This window comes from Oryctolagus cuniculus, chromosome 4 (genome assembly GCF_964237555.1).
Source record: "Oryctolagus cuniculus chromosome 4, mOryCun1.1, whole genome shotgun sequence".
NCBI lineage: Eukaryota > Metazoa > Chordata > Mammalia > Lagomorpha > Leporidae > Oryctolagus > Oryctolagus cuniculus.
This window is the reverse complement of record NC_091435.1, coordinates 119,271,447-119,277,446: the sequence shown is the minus strand read 5'-3', so window position 1 is coordinate 119,277,446 and position 6,000 is coordinate 119,271,447.

Here is a 6,000-nt window from a genome sequence, read left to right as displayed (position 1 = left end):
AGTGGGTGGGAGGGACGGTATGTGGGGGAAGCCACTGTAATCCATAAATCGTACTTTGGAAATTTATATTCATTAAATAAAAGTTAAAAAAAAAGAATTGTTGAGAGGATTTAATGAACTACATATACAAAATGCTTGAAACAGTGCCTGACATGTGAGTACATGCTATATAAATATTAGCTATTTATTGCTGCAGCATGAGGCTGGCCTCTTAGAAGTGGTAGAATTAGAATTGGAGTTGAAGGGTAAGTATAATGCAGCTCAAGGCAGGCTACCAGCATTTTTATCAGACTGTGAACATTAACAGTGAAGGTGCTGTGAACAGATGTTTTCATTTTATTTCTGCTGATCTTTGGCCACTGTGTTGGGTTGGGAAAGTAATTGTGTGGTCTTTGACCCAGTGGAATTTAACTTCAGTTTCTTTCTCCTAACCTCAAGATAGTCACTATCCTGCTGATAATGGGATTCTTTTATCTGAGCAGATGCAGCCTCAGGATTCTTTGCAAAAGAATCCTCTAAGTAGGCCCTGCAAGTGATGAGAAGAACCAGTAAGAGAAAAAAAATATATATGTGAGTCCTATGTTTTACAGCAGAGAAGCTGGTACCCAGAGAATCAAAGTAACTTGTTCAAGGGAGCCAGAATTTGGATGTAGAACGTGGTTAATTACTCTCTGGTAAATATCTTTCCATCATACATATCCCTTGTCTAATTTGAATGCTTTTTGTAGCCCTTGATCATTAAGAAATGTGTATCAGTACATATATTATATTATTTGTATATATAATAAGTATACTTTATTTTAAAGTCATGTAATTTGAAGTAATTTAAAGCAAAAGGAAGCAAGGTACAATCATTCACCCATGGAGTGTCCAATAATTATGATGAAGTTCACAAAGCTTTGCATGCTCCGCACAGTGCTGATGATACTGTGTGTCTGGCTTAGCCAAATTATTGTGACATGATCTTGTACTCAGGTTGCAAATGAAAAAGCTCCACTGAGCTCATCAGCTGGAGACGGAGTGTACTCTCCATGCCTATAAGCATAAATTGTGAAATTTTAGTGCTCTTAAATGATGCGTGATGAAATGATTGAAGACATCATTATGTGGAGCAAAATCCAGTGGGGAATGTGATGTTCACTAGTTAGCACTTTAAGTTCTTACAGGAGTGTTAAGTACTTTTACCAAAGAACAGTAGGGATGTGGTATCTGTTATGATAAAGACAGTATCTGGAGAAACAGTGGTGCCTTCACCCTATCGTAGACATGGGCAGTAATGTGGCATGTGGGAGTGCGGTAGCCAGCTCCATGCTGGATTTTACTGACTTAATCAGCTTTCATGGGAAGTCTGGTCAAGTGGTTTCTCATTTTTGACTGAACAATAAAATCAACTGCAACTGTTCAAAACAGCATGTTGGGAGCCCCTTTATACAGGTCTCAATTTATGCTTTCTGGACATGGTCAGACATTGACAGGCTATCAAGCTCCCACGTGATTCTAATGTACAGCAAGAGCTGAGAACCAATGGTAAAGTGCTTGAGGACCAAAACCGAGGCTGATGCTTACAAATGTGTCAATTAGCCTTTCTGTTTTTGATTCTCTTCCTTTTAAAAGATGTTCCTGGCTGGCGCCACGGCTCACTAGGCTAATCCTCCACCTGCAGCGCCGGCACCCTGGGTTCTAGTCCCGATTGGGGTGCCGGATTCTGTCCTGGTTGCTCCTCTTCCAGTCCAGCTCTCTGGCCCAGGTGCTTGGGCTCTGCACCCGCATGGGAGACCAGGAGAAGCACCTGGATCCCGGCATCAGATCAGTGCAGCGTGCCAGCCATAGCAGCCATTTGAAGGGTCAACCCACAGAAAAGGAAGACCTTTCTCTCTGTTTCTCTAACTCTGCCTGTAAAAAAAAAAAAAAAAAAAAAAAAAAAAAAAAAAAAAAAAAGATGTTCCTGTGTGGATTGCTGAGACAGTAAATGTAGGAGGCAGATGAGAAGAAACCATTGGTAGGAGAATACAAGAGGAACAGCATTTTCTTAAACTTTTTCCTACCTGTTCAGAGGTTTAAAAACTCACCTTGCAGGTGAGTCACTCAATACAAATTCTACTGACAAATCATGTCTGGAATGTGACTCAGTGTCTCTGACCTAGAATTGTAAAAAGGAATTAATTCATCTGCTCATCCACTTAACCTTATTTACAAGGATACGTGTTGCAAAATCTATGGCCTGTGCCTCTCTGGAGGCATAACTGTGGGAGCCGAAAGGTGAGGGGAACAGGATATCAATGTATGGGCCACAGGCTTCTCTTTTCCCTCTCCCTGTTTGGAGTTCAGGACTTTCTCTCGGGGGCTTGCATGAAGAAGTAGGCAAGGTGAACGCCATCCACAGGTTAAGGGAGTGTTGGGGGCTCTGGGAGAACTGGAGCAGCGTGGAGGGGGGCAGGAGTGAAATAAAAGCTGAATCCCTTCAGGAGGCTCTCCTACATCTGACACCTCTTGAATGAACGAGATTTTCTCACCTGAATCTCACGGCAAGGACTGCTTGATTGCTCTTTGGGATTTTGTGTATTTATTTGTTCATTTTCATGACTATTTTGTCTTTCTCCTCCAACAATGAAAGTGCTTGGCTTACAATGCATAGGTCAGGTTTGTATTCAGCAATAATCAGCGAAAGCTGCAATGCAGGGAGCCACTAGGTCTTCATAAATATAGATTTTTTTAATTGGAAAAAGTGTCTGGAGAGATTTGACTCCCTCTTCCTCCACGTTATTTTTCTAGATGAAGTTGTTAAGTCTCCAGAAGTAGTGAAGGAGTGGATTTGGGATGGGTGAGGCAGTTGGAACCTTGTAAGCCAGGCCACAGGGGAGGGAAGCTTAAGAATGATTGGAGCAGGGAGAAAGGATCGACTACTCAGTTATTCGGAAGATTTATTTCAACTTTGGGCACAAGTGAATTATTTTAGCAAAAGAAACAAGTATTAATATGAACAAGGATGTAATACATTTATTTTTTTTCTTTTTAACTTTTATTTAATAAATATAAATTTCCGAAGTACAGCTTATGGATTACAATGGCTTTTTGCCCCCCATAAGTTTCCTCCCACCCTCAACCCTCCCATCTCCTGCTCCCTCTCCCATTCCATTCACATCAAAATTAATTTTCAATTATCTTTATATACAGAAGATCAATTCAGTATATATTAAGTAAAGATTTCACAGTTTGTACCCACACAGAAACACAAAGTGTAAAATACTGTTTGAGTACTAGTTATAGCATTAATTCACATTGAACAACACATTAAGGACAGAGATCCTACATGAGGAGTAAGTGCACAGTGATTCCTGTTGTTGACTTAACAAATTGACACTCTTGTTTATGGCATCAGTAATCTCCCTAGGCTCTAGTCATGAGTTGCCAAGGCTATAGAAGCCTTTTGTTTTCACTGACTACAATCTTATTTCGACAAGGTCATAGTCAAAGTGGAAGTTCTCTCCTCCCTTCAGAGAAAGGTACCTCCTTCTTTGATGGCCTATTCTTTCCACTGGGATCTCACTCACAGAGATCTTTCATTTAGGTTTTTTTTTTTTTTTTTTTTTTTTTTTTTGCCAGAGTGTCTTGATTTCCATGATTAAAATACTCTCATGGGCTCTTCAGCCAGATCTGAATGCCTTAAGGGCTAATTCTGAGGCCAGAGTGCTGTTTAGGACATCTGCCATTCTATAAGTCTGCTGTGTATCCCGCTTCCCATGTTGGATTGTTCTCTCCTTCTTAATTCTATCAGATAGTATTCACAGACACTAGTCTTGTTTATGTGATCCCTTTGACTCTTAGACCTATCATTATGATCAATTGTGAACTGAAATTGATCACTTTGACTAGTGAGATGGCATTGGTACATGGCACCTTGATGGGATTGTATTGGAATCCCCTGGCATGTTTCTATCTCTACAGTTTGGGACAAGTCTGATTGAGCATGTCCCAAATTGTACATCTCCTCCCTCTCTTATTCCCACTCTTATATTTAACAGGGATCACTTTTCAGTTAAAATTTAAACACCTAAGAATAATTGTGTGTTAATTACAGAGTTCAACCAATAGTATTAAGTAGAACAAAAAAAAATACTAAGAGGGATAAAGTATTAAATTGTATATCAACGGTCAGGACAAGGGCTGATCACGTCACTGTTTCTCATAGTGTCCATTTCACTTCAACAGGTTTCTTTTTGGTGTTCGGTTAGTTGTCACCGATTAGGGAGAATATATGATTTTTGGCCCTTTGGGACTGGCTTATTTGACTCAGCATGATGTGTTCCAGATTCTTCCATTTTGTTACGAATGACCGGATTTCATTTTTTTTACTGCTGTGTAGTATTGTAGAGTAGATATCCCATAATTTCTTTATCCAGTCTACTGTTGATGGGCATTTCAGCTGATTCCAGGTCTTAGCTATTGTGAATTGAGCTGCAATACACATTGAGATGCAGATGGCTCTTTTATTTGCCAATTTAATTTCCTTTGGGTGAATTCCAAGGAGAGGGATGGCTGGGTTGAATGGTAGGGTTATATTCAGGTTTCTGAGTAATCTCCAAACTGACTTCCATGTGGCTTTACCAGTTTGCATTCCCACCAACAGTGGGTTAGTGCCCCTTTTTCCCCACATCCTTGCCAGCAACTGTTGTTGGTAGATTTCTGTATCTGAGCCATTCTAACTGGGGTGAGGTGAAACCTCATTGTGGTTTTGATTTGCATTTCCATGATTGCTAGTGAACCTGAACATTTTTTCATGTGTGTGTTGGCCATTTGGATTTCCTCTTCTGAAAAATGTCTATTGAGGTCCTTGGCCCATCTCTTCAGTGGGTTGCTTGTTTTGTTGTTGTGGAGTTTCTTGATCTCTTTGTAGATTCTGGTTATTAAACCTTTGTCTGTTGCATAGTTTGCAAATATTTTTCCCATTCTGTTGGCTGCCTCTTCACTTTCCTGTGTCTTTTACCGTACAGAAACTTCTCAATTTGTTGCAATCACAATTGTTAATTTTGGCTTTGACTTCCTGTGCTTCTGGGGTCCTTTCCAAGAAGTCTTTGCTGGTGCATATATCTTCAGGGTTTCTCCAATGTTCTCTAATAATTTGATGGTGTTGTGTTGTATATTTAAATCTTAATCCATGTTGAGTGGGCTTTTGTGTAAGGTGTAAGGTAGGGGTCTTGCTTCATGCTTCTGCACATGGAAATCCAGTTTTCCCAGCACCATTTATTGAATAGACTTTCCTTACTCCAGGAATTGGTTTTAGATTCTTGATCAAATATAAGTTGGCTGTAGATGTTTGGATTGATTTCTGGTGTTTCTATTCTGTTCCATTGGTCTATCCATCTGGTTCTGTACCAGTACCATGCTGTTTTAAATACAACTGCCCTGTGGTATATCCTGAAATCTGGTGTTGTGTTGGCTCCGGCTTTGTTTTTGTTGTACAAGATTGCTTTAGCTATTCGAGGTCTCCTGTGTCTCCATTTGAATTTCAGCATCATTTTTTCCAGCTCTGAGAAGAATGTCTTTGTTATTTTGATTGGTATCCCATTGAATCTATAAATTGCTTTTAGGAGAATGGAGATTTTGATGATACTGATTCTTCCAATCCATGAACATGGAAGAGTTTTCCATTTTTTGGTATCCTCTTCTATTTCTTTCTTTAAGATTTTGTAATCCTCATTGTAGAGATCCTTAACGTCCTTGGTTAAATTTATTCCAAGATATTTGATTGTTTTTGTGGCTATTGTGAATGGGGTTGATCTTAGAAGTTCTTCCTCAGCCATGGCATTGCCTGTATATACAAAGGCTGTTGTTTTTTGTGCATTGATTTTATATCCAGCTACTTTGCCAAACTCTTCTATGAGTTCCAATAGTCTCTTAGTAGAGTTCTTTGGGTCCCCTAAATAAAGAATCATATCATCTGCAAAGAGGGATAGTTTGACTTCTTCCTTCCCAATTCGTATCCCTTTAATTTCTTTTTCT